Consider the following 15,170-nt stretch of genomic DNA (forward strand, 5'->3'; position numbering starts at 1 on the left):
GTTGGCCCTCAGGATGTGTTTGCTGAGCGGACTCCGGAAAGAAAGGAGCTTTCTCCTTTGAGTTTAAAACCTGCATTTACACACCTGGAGAGCACACAGAAGCCCACATTCTTCTTGAACAAAACACAGTGAAAAACCAGTAAGAGGTATGATGGACGCTGAGTACGCGGGTGGGAATCACTTAGACCCGGACACGCTTCCGACGTGACCTTGGGCGCGTTGCACCACGTTTTCGATCGTCAATTTCCTATAGAACCAGCGGGGGCGGGAATTAGCCACAGCGTGGGGAAGCCGTGGGTGGAGGGTGGCATTCCAGCCTTGGTGGGCGATGGCTCAGTAAACGCTTGCTGCATGAACGAGTTGGGGGAAGACGGCCGCACCTCTTGGTGACCTTCCCCTTGAATCCCCCAGCAGGGGGGCACACTGACTGAAATGGTTTGGATGGTTGTGTTGTTCCAGCAGTGGAACCGCTGGGTGGTCTGGGGTGTGGGTGTGGGTTTGTACGGACCTGCAGGTGCATTCCCTCACGGCTCCCGAATGGGTAGCGGGGTTGTCATTTTCACCACGAGATATACACTTATCAAGTGCAAACTCAAGACCTCTCTGTCCATGGATGCTGGACCCCGGCCAGCGCCCCCCGTAAGTGCTGCTGCTCCCCAGCCCCACCACTCATCCTCTCACCCACACTTCGCCTCACCCGGGGCTTCCGGGGTTGAGGGAGCTCTGGCCTCTGTGAAGCAGGTGGCGATACCCCTTCGGACGCAGACCCTCGTCTCCCCTGAATGGATCATATGGGTGTGAGGGATTCCCTGTTCCCGGAGTACCGCTGCTTGGGGCCGGGACACAGGCCAGGGCAGATCAGAAGCACTAGGAGGTGAAGCCAGAAGGCCTGGGATCGCAGCCAGCCTGGAGAGAGATGTAGAGATTTGTCTGGCAAACGCTGGGGCTGAGAGCTTGAGCCTTGATGTTCTCGCATAACATATTCTGTGGGTCCCAGAGACCTAGGCCAGTTGTCTGTACTTACATTTTCATGGATGCACTGGTTCAAAACATGGGGTACCTACAATCTGCCCAGAATGCACAGGATAAGGCTCAGTTTCTGCCCTTCAGGAACTTGCAGTCCAGTGGGAGAAGTAAGACACACTGTGTAACCCAAGTCAGAAATGGTCAGTGACTTAGACAGGCCTTCTCTGGTGCTGCCTTGGTTCTGAGCCTGGGGGGATCATAGGCAGCTGGGGGGAATCAAGGAGGGCTTCTTAGAAGAGGTGGCTTTGTATTCATTCAACAGCAAGCATTTCCTGGGGCGCCTGGGTGGCTCAGCCGGTGGAGCATCCGACTTGGGCTCAGGTCATGAACTTGCGCTCTGTGGGTCCGAGCCCCGTGTCGGGCGCTGTGCTGACCGCTCAGAGCCTGGAGCCTGCTTCAGATTCTGTGTCTCCCTCTCTCTGCTCCTCCCCCACTCGCACTCAGTCTCTCAAAAATGAATAAACGTTAAAAAAAGATAAAAAAGAAAACCAATAAGCATCTCCTGAGCACGTCTCTTAAGGCTCCCTACCTGCCATAAGGTCTGGGCTAGAAGGTCCCTGTGCTTACGGAGCTCACATCGTCGGGGAGGTGAGGCCCAGCGGCAGACAATGAACAAGCCAATGAGTAAATGGAAAGGACCCTTGGCAGGGAGTGATGAGTTCAGAGAATGAAGATGTCCGGGGCCTTGATGAATGTGTAGAAGTGGGTCCTTGGAGGAAAGGATGGCAGGGTGCTCCAGGCAGAGTGTCCTGAGGGAAGAACCCTGGAGGAGAACAGGGGCGCAGAAGAGTAGACAGAAGACAGGAGGCGGGAAGGGGGGCCGGGAAGAACTTGAACACCAGGCTCAGGAGTATACATCTTAGCCAGGTGCAGTAGGGAGCCAAGACAGGTAGTCGAGCGGAGGAGTGCGTGATGAGAGCCAGATGTGCTTTAGGGAGCACAGCAGAGCGGCGGTGTGCGGGACGGAAGAATTGGAGTGTGGCTGGAAGGGAGAGACCCACGGGAGGGTGCTGAGATGCCCAGGGATGGAGGAGTGAAGGGGATGAAAGGCATGGCCACCGGAGGCGGCATGGGGTCATTTGCACAAGGGGGGGGCATGGTGGCTTCTGCATGGGGACGGGCAGGACAGATGCAGGGGGGAGTGGAAGGGGGTCAGGGGAAGGTGGCGCAGGGCGGAGTACTTCAGCAGTAGGACCCGTCAGCCTTTCCGCGGCATCTTTCCTCTTCTGATCCTACCAATGCTTGGCGACCCCCAGAGGGACAGGGTACGAATGGACGGCTAGCATTTCTCAGTGCACTTAGGCTGCAGGGTGAGATTTCCCAGCGCCTGTGCCTCCTCTGTGGCCGCATCCACACCGCGCTTGAAACTACAGCTTTTTGATGGGGTTGCCGGATCCAGCAAATGGAAGTACAGGATGCTCTGTTAAATTTGATTTTCAGGGGCGGAAAAAGAAAAAAAAAAAAAAAAAGGGATAATTTTGTAGTATAAGTATATCCCACCCACTCTTTGGGGGTATACTCAGACTAAAAATTGTTTGCTGTTTATATGAAATGCAAATTTCCTGGGTGTGCTGTTATTTGACCAGGCAACCCTAGTCTTTGGTAACCATTGATAAGAAGAAGTTGCCAGCTGTGTCCTAAGAAACAATGTTTGTGTGTGTGTGTGTGTGTGTGTGTGTGTGTGCGTGCGTGTGGGACACAGAGAGAGAGAGATCATGTCTTAGTTTTCGGAATGGAAACAACAATTCTGAACGACTTGAACTGGAAGCTGTTTGGACGGAAAGGGCACCGCACTGCTGTCTCCACGGCCAGTCCGACTGGCCGGGGAAATCCTGCTCACTGGACAGTGTGTCGGCTTAGAGGCCGTGGTCTCTGTGGGATCCTTCATTGACAGGGCTCCTCCTTCCCAGGAGCCGCTGGGGCCACACGTCAGGGAGGATCCGACGATGTCACCTGCACGCTTCCGACTGCAAGAACCCGGATGCTGATGACCGTCTGGCTCCCCTGGTCCAGCTGCCTCCCTTGTGTCAACAGGAAGAGTCAGCACTTGTGGGGATCGCACATGATGTGTCCCGTGTCCGGGCGTCTGTGATTTGTACGAGCGGGAGCAGGATCCTGCCGGGCGGTCAGCAGGCAAAGCTGGCCTCGGGGGACACCTACGTGTTCTCAGGACCTACTGGGTTCATCCCCCCTGAGGTGATGCAGGCAAAACAGCTTCTGGAAGCTCTGGGTCCGACTTGTTCCGGCGTGTTGCCATTACTACGGGGAGACTACGAAGGCCAGCCCCACGGCAGGCACCTGCAGTTCTGGGCGCTGAGGACCGTGACGTCTCTGGCAGTGGGTGTTGGGGGTGGATGGCACCTGGATCGAGGAACTTGGTTTCGTGTTCCAGGGATGTCTGGGTATCAGTTCCTGGAGACGGTTTTCCTTCTGCCGAGAAAAGGCTTCCTCCCCTCCTACTCTGGAAAGTTCCACAGTGCTTTCAATTATCCACATGGGTCTCTCCCTCCCGCCTGATCCCTTTTGGCCTGTCTTGTACCAAATTCTGCTTGGAGTTGGCTGTGGGGGCACAAAGATGATGTTGAAAGTCTACTGGAGCTCTGCTAAGCTGGGACACGTGTTCCTAAACTGGGGGGACTTTAGATTTTTTTTAATGTTTATTCATTTTTGAGAGAGAGACAGAGCGTGAGTGGGGGAGGGGCCAAGAGAGAGGGAGACACAGAATCCGAAGCAGGCTCCAGGCTCTGAGCTGTCAGCACACAGCCCGGCGCGGGGCTCGAACCCACAGACCGCGAGATCATGACCTGAGCTGAAGTCGGCCGCTCAACCGACTGAGCCACCCAGGCGCCCCTGGGGGGTATTTCTTAAAAAAAAAAAAAAAAAAAAGGATTGTCATGATCATTTCCTCCCTCAAAATTCAAAAAGGCAGCCCTTGAAGGCCCGACGTTGGGAAGAGTCAGAGATGGTCCTAGAACGTGCACCTGAGAGCCAGCCAGACCTGGATGTGAGCCCCGCCCCCCTCCCGCTCCTGCGACTCTACTCAGGGGCTCTATGACTTTGGGGCATGCACGTGACCTCTGCGTGCTTCAGTGACCTCATCTCTCCAGGCCCGGAGAAGCGGCTGAGAGCGTGGCGGTAAGACCAGTGGCCCTCGGCGGGCACCCAGGAGCCCAGAGATCATCACCACGTGCCACGTGCTGTTTAAGCGCTTTGCACACATCAGGCTCACGTAATTCTCAGCGTGGTGCTGTGGCTGTGGTTCTACCCATTTTGCAGGTGAGGAGCCTGAAGGAGAGGCGTTCGTTCTTTCTCCTCCTGGATTAGGATCTGGCAGGAGGCACCGACGGTCCCCCTAAGTGGAGTGCGCTGGTAAGCCTCGCCAAAGGGCTACAGAAGGTACTGGGAGAAGGCGCGGGGGTGGGACTCAGATTAGCGGCGGTGGGGAGGCTTTTGGCTGTGGTGGGTTTCAAGAGGGGACTCTGAAAATCCAGTGGAGTGTCGCTGGGCGGAGATGGGAAGAGAGAGGGGCCTCAGACGGGGCACAGCAGTGGCAGAGGACAGAGAGTGAGGACGCGTGGCGGGGAGAGAGGTCCTTGCTGAGCTGCAGCTGGGTGCTGGCTCCGTGTGTGTGTGTGTGTGTGTGTGTGTGTGTGTGTGTGTGTGCGCGCGCGCATCAGAGGGGACAGGGAGGCTGAAAGCTCGGCCCAGCCCTTTGAGTTTCATTCTGTGGAAAGCGGTGCTATCTCCCAGGTGCAGACTCCGAACCTGAATCACCTTTTAACTCTATTATTGAATCTGTCCATCTTTTTAATAAGATGTTTTTAATGGCAGTGAAAGCCTGCCCTTTCCGATCAAGATGGGCCACTGGACTTGACATTTAATGGAAAACAGAGTTCGGGTCTGCAAGAGAAGGTAAGCAAGATGGGCACGTGTTCTTCCAGAGATTATCCTGCACCTGGGGAGGACAGGTCTGGCTTCTGTTGCGGGGACTCTGTCAGTGCTCGGCTGAGTCTCCGTAGAGTTGCAGCCAAGTCACTGCGTGCGAGCATGGCTGGCGGAGGCACAAAGCTGGGGACGTCCCGGCTTCTCCGACGGCTTGCCGACACGTCGCTCCTGCTGGGGGAGTGGAAAGGACATCTTTGGACGCAGCTGTAACAGAAGGTCAGATGTGCTAAGTGTCTGAAAGGTGCACGTAAAGGGCTGTGGGAGGGGCAGTTGTGCCCCTCCGGGGTGGAAGGGAATGGCTCTGTGGGGCGGGTGTCCCATACCATTTGGGGTGGCCATTCTAGTTAGGGAGTACAGCTGGAACAAGATTCACTGGCCAGACAGGTGATCGTCAGCCAGCAGACGCTGGGCACTGATGCGACAGGGGAGAAGAGGGAGGGGTTGGTAGAGATCGGAGACCTGGAGGGCTCCTGGGGAGGGGGACAGGACGTGGAGTTCTGGTCTAGGAGAAAAAGGCTTTATCACAGACTTTCCCAGGCTCAGGATTTCTCAGCAGCCTCTGAGGGCCTTGAGAAGAGGGAGGAACAAGTTGGTTGGCCAGGGTGCTCAGGTTGCAAGCAGTAGAAACGAACTCTGGAGTGAAGCTAAAGAGAATTTATTGGACGAGTATCCAGAATCAACGGGAAGACTGGAGACCTGGCTCAGAAATAGGCAGAAACCAAGGAAGCTTCTTGGGGGCGGAGGGTGGGGGTGGGAGAGGGGGAGGGTGGAGTAGAACGGTGGGAATAGCCTCAGGGCGGGAATGCTGGGAACATTCCTGGACAACTAGTCTACCGGCTCAAGATCCGCACTCATGGGGCCTCAGCTCAGATCCCAGCGTGAGCCACCCATCTTCCTCTTGGCTCGGGGAGGGCAGGGCCCTCCTACAATCCCACAGGTAGAGTAAGTTCCCCATAAAGACACTGCATTAGGAAGGTGAACGGGGGCGGGCGGCCCTGAGCCACACCACGGCCCACTAGACATGCACACTCTCCTGGAGAGTCTGTGGCTCACGCCTGGTTGTCGAGAGTGTTGCCAGCAGGGACAGGTTGGCCTTTGGCCTTCAGGGTAACCCTCAGAGTATCCACAGGCCTCATACCGGCTGGTGGCGTGGGGCTCTAGGCAAGGCCGTTCGGGTGCCCCTGCGGTACAGAGAGCTCATGTCCCGGCCGCGGTAGCCCCCGTGTCAGTGGGAGAGAACTGTCCCCAAGCCTTTGCAGGAGCAGAGGCAGTACATACGTTCGGCAGCTTTTAAAGAGAATTCCCCAGCACGAGCCTCGTTCTACCAGGAATGCAGGCGCTTCACGAAAGCCAGAATAAAAGCTGGGAAAACCTGACAACTTATGACAGACCGAGCCAAGCAAAAACGACAAGCCATGTGACGAGATGGTATTTTGGGGTTGGGGATAGAGTTAGAAATAATTACAGCACAACTGAGCACAGCTTTCCCACCCCTCTTGCTGTGCTGCTGGGGCCTTGTGTGCATGGACGGAAGAGAAGGGGGAATCATTTGACTCTAATTTCCAGCCTTGTTCCTCTAATGGTTCCTTGTGGAAAGATGTTAACTAATGATCATTATTACGGAGCCCTGTGCGTTGAGCAACTCTCGTCAACTGCAGCTGGGGCCTGTGGGGTTTGTCATTTCTCTCCGAGATCGGTTTGTGAGGCCAGTCTACAGATGCGTGCGATTATTTCCTCCCAAACTTCCTAACTGCGCTTTGGGTAGGCATCACCAGATGAACCCAGACATTTGGCGTTTGGCATCGTACGTCCAGCAGCTTAGGCCTTCCGTGGTCACGGAAAACTAGGATTGTGGAGACTGATGCACACTCAATGCCCGGATGACCGTCCACGCAAACGCTATTCATTCTTTTATCCAGGCACCTCCGTCCCATTCCAAGACTAGTGATGGCCATTGAGGGAAGCTTTCTTCTGTGCCTGGTGCCCGGCCTGAGGCTGAGGACCCAGAGGGAAACAGGATATGCTTCCCCTTTCCAGGAGTTCAGAGAGCACGAAACCACTGGTCATAATAACGTGCAAGGCATTCTTTTTATTTAATTTTTTAAATTTTTTTATTTTTGAAAGACAGTGAGAGACAGAGCACAAGTGGGCGAGGGGCAGAGAGAAGGAGACACAGAATCCGAAGCAGGCTCCAGGCTCTGAGCTGTCAGCACAGAGCCCCACGCGGGGCTCGAGATCCCACGGACCGCGAGATCATGACCTGAGCCGAAGTCGGACGCTTAACCGACTGAGCCACCCAGGTGCCCCGCAAGGCATTCTAATAAAGACGTGCACACGGGGGTTAGGAACTAGCGAACGGATTCCCAAGCCAGTTTGGAATGGACAGGAATCTAAGAGAGGCTGGCGCTTGAAGGGTAAGTAGGAGTCAGAGAACAAGTCTGTTCCAGGCAGGAGGGCTCCATGAGTCACGATATGGAGGCACTCAAGCAGACTGCAAGTCTAGGGGCAGGAAGGGTGACCCAGTGGCTGAAATGAGGCAAGACCCTATTTTAATTTGAAAACAAGTAAGTTTTTCTGAGTAGAGCAATAATAAATGTTTAAAGATCACCGCGGTTAAAACTTGGGTATTCCTCCTCCGCTGCGTCCTCCCCCCACTGCCTCCTCTACGAGCAGACTTCTTCCCTACTCATTTATCTCTCTCTCCAGAGTCGGGATGAAATTGCACACCTAGTTTTTATATCCTTATGGCACTTACGGATTATGTTATGAACATTTCCCCTATCGTTAAATATTCTTCCTCGATATTATTTTTAACGACTTAATACTTCATCACATGGATGTACCATCGGTTTCTAAACTGTTCTCTCGCGTAGGACATTTAGTTTGTTTTCAGTTTTTTTGACACTGCAGTGAACGACAAGATCAATACTTTTGTCCATATTTCTGATGAGTTCTTCAGGATAAATTCCTAGAACTCTAAAAGTGGAACGAAAGGGTATGAATGTTTCTAAGGTTTTTGGTACACATCGATTGCTTTCTTTAAAAAAAGTTCAAACCAGGGGCGCCTGGATGGTTCAGTTGATTAAGAAGTGTCTGACTCTTCGGCTCAGATCGTGATCTCTTGGTTAGTGAGTTCGAACCCCGCGTTGGGCTCTGCGCTGGTAGCATGGAGCCTGCTAGGGATTCTCTCTCTCTGCCTCTCTCTCTCTCTCTCTCTCTCAAAAGAAATACACTTAAAAAAAAAGTTTAAACCAACTTCCAGGTAAAGATGGCAGATGAAAACACACTAATTTCGCTCTCCTTCCCCCCCAGTACAGCAGGATTTTTTGAAAAGGCATAAACTTGCAAGAATACGAGAGGAGCACAGCAGCACAATCTGGGAATCTGGGAAGCAGATGAACAAGGGGTAGGTAGCTGCTTTAGCAGATTTGGGAAGACTGAACTCCCAGCCGGTAGTGGAGAAAACAGAAAACCAATTCAATACACTCAGCCGAGTCCTCGAAACAGGCAGGGGTGGTACCAAGTGAGTCTCGGAAGCTGAGAGTTTTTCCAGAAGCAGTCAGATCCCTCGACTTCCTACTGAACTCTGTTGGCGGGGCATGGAGTGAGTCCCACACCCTCCTACACCTTGCATGCATTTGGATGTTATTCTCTGGAGAAGGTAAGACCAAGCAACGTTGCATTGGGCCATTAGATGCAGTTGGGGTGGGGTGTTTACCATACCTGATAGTCTGAGTGAACCTAGGCAGGGTGGCTGCTGGAACCCCCACTAAAACACCCCCCCCCCAAGACTCCTGGGACATGGACAGCCAGGCAGAGACCGCCAGGCTGGAGACTGAAGGATTTTTTTTTTAATGTTTACTTATTTTTGAGAGAGAGAGAGAGAGAAGGGAGGGGGAGAGAGAGAGAGAAAGAGAGAGAGAGAGCAAGCATGAGCAGGGGAAGAGACATAGAGAGAGAGGGAGACACAGAATCCAAAGCAGACTCCAGGCTCTGAGCTGTCAGCACAGAGCCCAATGGCGGGCTCGAACTCCCGGATTGTGAGATCATGACCTGAGCCAAAGTCAGATGCTTAACCGACTGAGCTACCCAGGTGCCCCTGCAGGAATTTTCTTTAGGGAGACCGTTCAGCACAGGAGGAAAGACTGTAAAGATACTAATGTGCAGAATTTCAGATGAACTTCCAAGGATGTTTGTAGTTGACATGCCCTTCCCACACACGCAGAATCCCTAGACCGATTTTTTAGTTCCTCATGTTTGAGCATGTGAAGGTCACCAAGGATTACCAGATATCTGCAGAATGTCTCTAACGTGGAAGGAAAGGGCCAAAGCAAACTGTCAGAAACACTGGCCTCTACCTCACGCCGCACACAAAAACCAGTCTGAGATGGACCATGAGACTGAATGTGAAAGGTACAATAAGTCATAGAGCTTCGAGAAGAAAACATAGCGGAACTGTCATGATTTTGAAGTAGGCAAAGATTTTTAAACTAGGAGAGACACACACACACACACACAACCCATTAATTAAGAAATAAAAGATGAATTAATTAGAATTCACGAAGATTTAGAAGTTCCGCTCCTCGAAGGACACCATTTAGAGAATGAAAACATAAGACACAGAACGGGACTAGATATTTGTAATTCTTATATTAGACAAAGGGCTTCTATCCAGATTATATAGAGAACTCTACAAACCAATAATTAAAAAAAAACCAGCCAGCAAAAAAAAGATCGTTTGAAGGTTAAAAGTCTTCTAGAAATGGGGCGCCTGGGTGGCTCAGTCGGTTAAGCTTCTGGCTCTTGATCTCGGCTCAGGTCATGGTCTCCTGGTTTGTGAGATTGAGCCCCATGTTGGGCTCTGGACTGACAGCGTGGAGCCTGCTTGGGATTCTCTCTTTTCCTCTCTCTCTGCCTCTCTCCTGCTCATGCTTGCTCTCGCTCGCTCGCTCGCTCAAAAAATTCTCCTAGAAATGAGAAGCCCAGAATAGGGCTAAAAAAGATAAAGTTGAAGAATCTCACAGAAACAGAGTGAAAAGACCATGGGATGGAAAATAAAAAAGATGAGACAATGAGCAGACCAGTTTAGAGAGTAGGAAGGGAGGAAAGAGAAAAGAGAAAATAGCAAGGGACCTGATCCAATAAAAAAATTTCAAACTGAAAGGACATAGGTTTCAGAAGGAAAGGGGCTCATGGGTTTACCCTGAATCAGTATAGAGTCACATCATGGAATTCCAAGGCACCGAGGACAAACTATGAGCTATCACAGAGAAAAGAAAGAAAGTAAACCCAATGCAAGAGAATAAGTCCTACTCGTAGGGACAGATGTCAGGCTGGCTTTGGATTTCTTAGCTTGCAAGCCACCTGGCAGTTCCCAGACAATGAGCAATGCTTTCGTAACATGGAAGGAAAGTGATTCTCAGCCCCAAATTCTACCCAACTGACCTACCAATCAAATCTGAGAGTAGCATAAACTTAGTTTCATGTGTGTAAAGTCCTAGAAAGTTTATATCCCATACGCACGTTTCTCATAAAGCTGCCATAGTGTATATTTTACCAAAATAGCAAAGTGAACATAAAGGAAGACTGGGAGGCAGGAAACTGGGCAAGCAACAAGGAGAAAGGCAGGTGGAGGGGCCTCTAAGACCGTGGTGGGGGGTGAATGCTGGCCCCAGCTAAGTAGCCAGCTGCTACTGATCGGAGGGCCCCCGATCAAAGCTGGGGGGAGTTGAGACAAGAGGGAAGGGTCGTCGCCACCTTGATGCCTTGTGCCCTTTTGCTCTCTTGGTATTTTCTGCATTAAAAAGCATTTTAAAAATTGTGGTCAAATATATATAAAATTTGCCATCATAACCGTTTCTAAGCGTCTAACGCAGTGGCATAAATTAAGTCTACATTCACAGTGTGGTACAACCCTCTCTACTAGCTGTTTCCAAAACTTGTCATCACTGCGAACAGAAACTTTGTACCTACTGAGCAATAATTTCACGTTCTGACCTCCCCTGGTCCCTGGACCTCCATTCTGTTTCTTTCTATGAATTTGACAATTCTAGGGACCACACAGAAGTAGATTCATACAATATTCATTCTTTTGTGTCTGGCTTATTTCATTAAATTTTTTAAATGTTTATTTTTGAGAGAGGGAGAGAGAGAGAGAGAGAGAACACGAGTCAGGGAGGGGCAGAGAGAGAGAGGGGGACACAGAATCCAAAGCAAGCTCCAGGCTCCGAGCTGTCGGCACAGAGCCTGACGCGGGGCTCGAACCCACAAATGGTGAGATCGTGACCTGAGCCGAAGTCGGACGCTTCACCGACTGAGCCACCCAGGCGCCCCTCATTTTTCATATTAATTACCATTTACACTCATTTATATTTAAGTAGTTGTTGATAAATAAGAATATTTGAGAAAAAAGAAAGGTTAAACTAGCCTAAGTCCAGTCTAAGAACAGTATCCTTGTCACCACACAATATACATTGTTAGTGTTCATACTTTGATGTGACATATAAAGGTATTACTGTTTTATTTTTCTTTGTTCTGATCATTAGTGAGACTGCCCGTTTTTCTTCTGTTTATTAGTCGTTTGTATTTATCTTCTGTTCTTCAGCCCATGCACTTTTTAAAAAAGTTTATTTATAGATATATGTATGTGTATATATATATATATATATATAGATGAGAGAGAGAGAGAGAGAGAGAGGGCGCGAGAGAGCGAGCAGGGGAGGGGCAGGGACAGGGAGAGAGAGAGAATCCCAAGCAGGCTCTGTGCTGTCACTGCCGAGCCTGACGTGGGGCCCAGTCCCACGTACCGTGAGATCATGACCTGAGCTGGAATCAAGAGTCAGGCGCTTAACCGACCCAGGCGTCCCCAGCCCAGGCAGTTTTGATTTTCACATTGAAAGCAATGCTGAGTGGGTAGGAACAGCGTTTCTAAAGAAGAATTCCTACTTCTTTATGCACTCCTGCCCCGCCACCCCCCCCCTCCCCCTGCATTAGCACGCTCCTGGAGGAGATGGAGGCTGTAAAATGCCACTTATGCGCTTGAACCCAATGACTGTCATCAGAAGTACAATGCTGGTTCTCTGGAAAGTCAAAGTTGCCAAAGAAGTTAGTAAGCAGAAATGAGGGATCGCTGCGAAACCAGATGGAGCGTTTTCTTCTAATCGCATCCGTAGAAAGCACACGGTCTCGCGAAAGCAAAGTGCCCACCGCCCTGCTGGCTGCACTCTGTGTTCGGAACCAGGAAGGCTCACGGGATGCCAGGTGGGAGTCCCCGGGGGTGCTTTCACCTACTGGCCTGCAACCCCAGACCCTGAGAATTTGGCAGTACTCTGCTGAAATGCGCTCAAGACGGCATCCCACTGGTGGATGGCATAAAGACCCACTCACAGCCTTATTTGACTGTCTGCCAAGGCGTCGGCATCTCAAAGTGTTCCTTTCCCTTCCCCCTCTCTCCAAATGAATTCTCCGATTGTCATCCTATGTGCTTAAAGCAAGGAGATAATAGATATATGGACACATGCCAACCTTTGTGCCACGTTGTTAATAACACCAAAGGTAACTTATGTGTCCCACGGGGAAATGGTTAAGCTATGTCCCAACCACCCGAAGGAGTAGCATACACTTGTTAAAATTAGGTCTACTGGGAGTTTGTAATAAGAGAGGGACATGCTTAAAGTGTGTGGGCACCTGAAAACAGGACATACCACTGCATTCCTGTATTTATTACAGCCACATAAAAGGAATAAGCTATACATGGGAGAAAACGAATCCTGGAAGGAAATGCAAAGAAACATTACCCTGGTTGTTCTTGGGGAGTGGAATTGTAGGTGAGAACCCCTGCCCCCATTCCTTTTAAGTCCTTTTCTTTAATGAGAAGATCACTACTGTTATGATGGAGATCATTTATTGGAAATAAGAAATGGGAGGATGCTAATTACCCTGCCTTCAGTAAAACCGCGGGGAGCGCTGGCGGTTTCTCCCAAGGGCTGCCTCCCATGCCGGGTATGCAAACATATCTGAGAGCAGAAGTCAGTTCCTTCCCTCTGCTTCGGTTCCCTGCTCTGACACACCTCGTGCAGAGCACGGTGTTGTTCTTGTTGAGGAACCAGCCCCTTTGTGGTGGCATTCGAAACACGAGGGGTGTTTTAGTAATGAAAATTACAGCCTGGGTGGCTCAGTCAGTCACGCGTCCGACTTCGGCTCAGGTCATGATCTCACGTCTCGTGGGTTCGAGCCCCACGTCGGGCTCTGTGCTGACAGCTCGGAGCCTGGAGCCTGCTTCGGATTCTGTGTCTCCCTCTGTCTCTGCCCCTCCCCCACTCACACTCTGTCTCTCTCAAAAATAAACATTAAAAATTTTTAAGTAAAAAAAAATAAGAAATGAAAGTTACTCTCAAGAGTTGCAGCAAGCCAATCAAGGGTTCTTGCACTCTGTAAAGAGGAGGCAGATTTTACATGGCAACTTGCTTCTGTGTTTAGAAACCAGCCCAGGTTAATGTGTCAGAGGCACGGATTCTCTGACCCCGCCGGTTGGAGTGGGAATTAACACCGTCCTTCTAGAGGACGATCTGGTGACATTCAAGAAAAGCCTTATGATTTTGCATGTCCTTCGATGGCACGATTCTGCAAATTGGGATTTCTTCTAAGGAAATAATCCTGAATGCTTGTCAACAGAGTTGTAAGCGTGTCCATTATAGTAGAGCGTATTATAACGAACCGTCGAAAACGACAAGAGTCTGGCTCATTAATCATGGCACACTTATGTAATGGCGTGTGACGTTTTTGAAGAATATTGACCGAAATGGAAATTATTCAAAACGCATTGTTACATAAAGTAATCTGATTCTGGAGTAGTACATAATTTTGTACTGAAATACACATGGGCTAATTAAAAATAATGAAAAAAAATACACGAAACTGGTTAACTATAACTCTGTTTCCAGATGGCAGAATTAGGGGTGATTTATCCACATTTTCGCCGATAGATTCCTTCATTCAATGCATCTCACCTATTTTGCTCCGTGGAGCAGTGTGTAGTCAGTGAGGCATGTCCTGGGTGAGGCATGTCCTCAGTGAAGGTCTGTTGTGTTACCCGTGAGCTGCTCAGAGCATGGGGCCCCAGGCATGCTGAGAGCCCTTCCGAGCCCCAGAGTGAATGAGGCAGGCCTCAAGGAAGCAAGTGACACAGTAGGCTGGCCATTGTCCAGGGGACTTTTAGGAGGATCACTGCTTACTCTACAGGGATTGGAGAGAAAAGAGAAGTCCTTATTCCGGCCTTCCTAAAACTAGTGTGCCCTGAAAACTCTTCTAAGTCACATTTTTTCCAGTTCCATCCATCTACCCACCCAACTCTCCATTCATTCACCTACCTATTCCTTCATCTACCTAACCACCCATCCAACTGCTCATTCATACACTTATCTGCCTGTCCACTCATCCATTCACTTACCTATCTATCATCCACTCATCCACGCCCCCCACCCCATCCATTGACTCAGCGGCCAGCCCATACATCTGTTCATCCATCCAAACTTCTTTGCTGGTGTGACGACCCATCTGCCCATCCATTCACTCGCATGAATACTTATCCACCCATCCAGCCATTCAGCCACCTACCTAGCCATCTACTCACCCACGCATGCGTTCATCCATCTTCCATCATTCTGTCCATCCACGCTTTTGTTTCTTCATTCGTTCCATAAACATTGACCGGGGACCTACAACTTGCCAGATCGTGCACTTGGATGGTGCCAAGATAAAGGACGCAGCCCACCCTCAGGGAGTTCATAGTCGAGGTTGTGTCCATCATTCACACCAACAAGGCCTGTTGGCAACCTTGGTGTGGCCTGGTAACCACCTGGCACCCTCCACCCAGGTTTTTGTGAGCAGAGGGCCCTGGTTGAAAGAGCCCTTGGGCACATGGGAAACATTTCCTGGGAGGTGAAAGCATTTGGGAGTGTCCTCTGACACCTGGGGGTGGGGGTGGGGGTGGGGGTGGGGGTTGGGTTTGTGCCCACCAGCTTCCCTAAACCCTTGTCAGCATGGGGTGTGACCAATATTTGTATGTTTTGACTCTAGGATGGCTTAAAACTCCATATTTCCGTGTGTATTTCTCTGGACACTGACGAGGTCGAGCGTTTTGCATGTTTGTTGTTCAGGTACCCCTTTTCTTTTGTGACTTGCTTGTTGTAACTGTCAGT

At 50.6% G+C, this 15,170-nt stretch overlaps 1 long non-coding RNA gene across 1 annotated transcript in view; it reads right to left on the minus strand.

Annotated features, from left to right (window-relative positions):
- Positions 1-4,870: 4,870 nt before the first annotated feature.
- LOC122202078 overlaps positions 4,871-15,170 on the minus strand; it is a 53,027-nt gene continuing 42,727 nt past the window's right edge. The window contains exon 3 of the long non-coding RNA XR_006194449.1: positions 4,871-5,175. This is a non-coding gene — a long non-coding RNA (uncharacterized LOC122202078). The remainder of the gene's footprint in view (positions 5,176-15,170) is intronic.

The sequence above is a fragment of the Panthera leo genome, chromosome D2, assembly GCF_018350215.1.
Source record: "Panthera leo isolate Ple1 chromosome D2, P.leo_Ple1_pat1.1, whole genome shotgun sequence".
NCBI classification, from domain to species: domain Eukaryota; kingdom Metazoa; phylum Chordata; class Mammalia; order Carnivora; family Felidae; genus Panthera; species Panthera leo.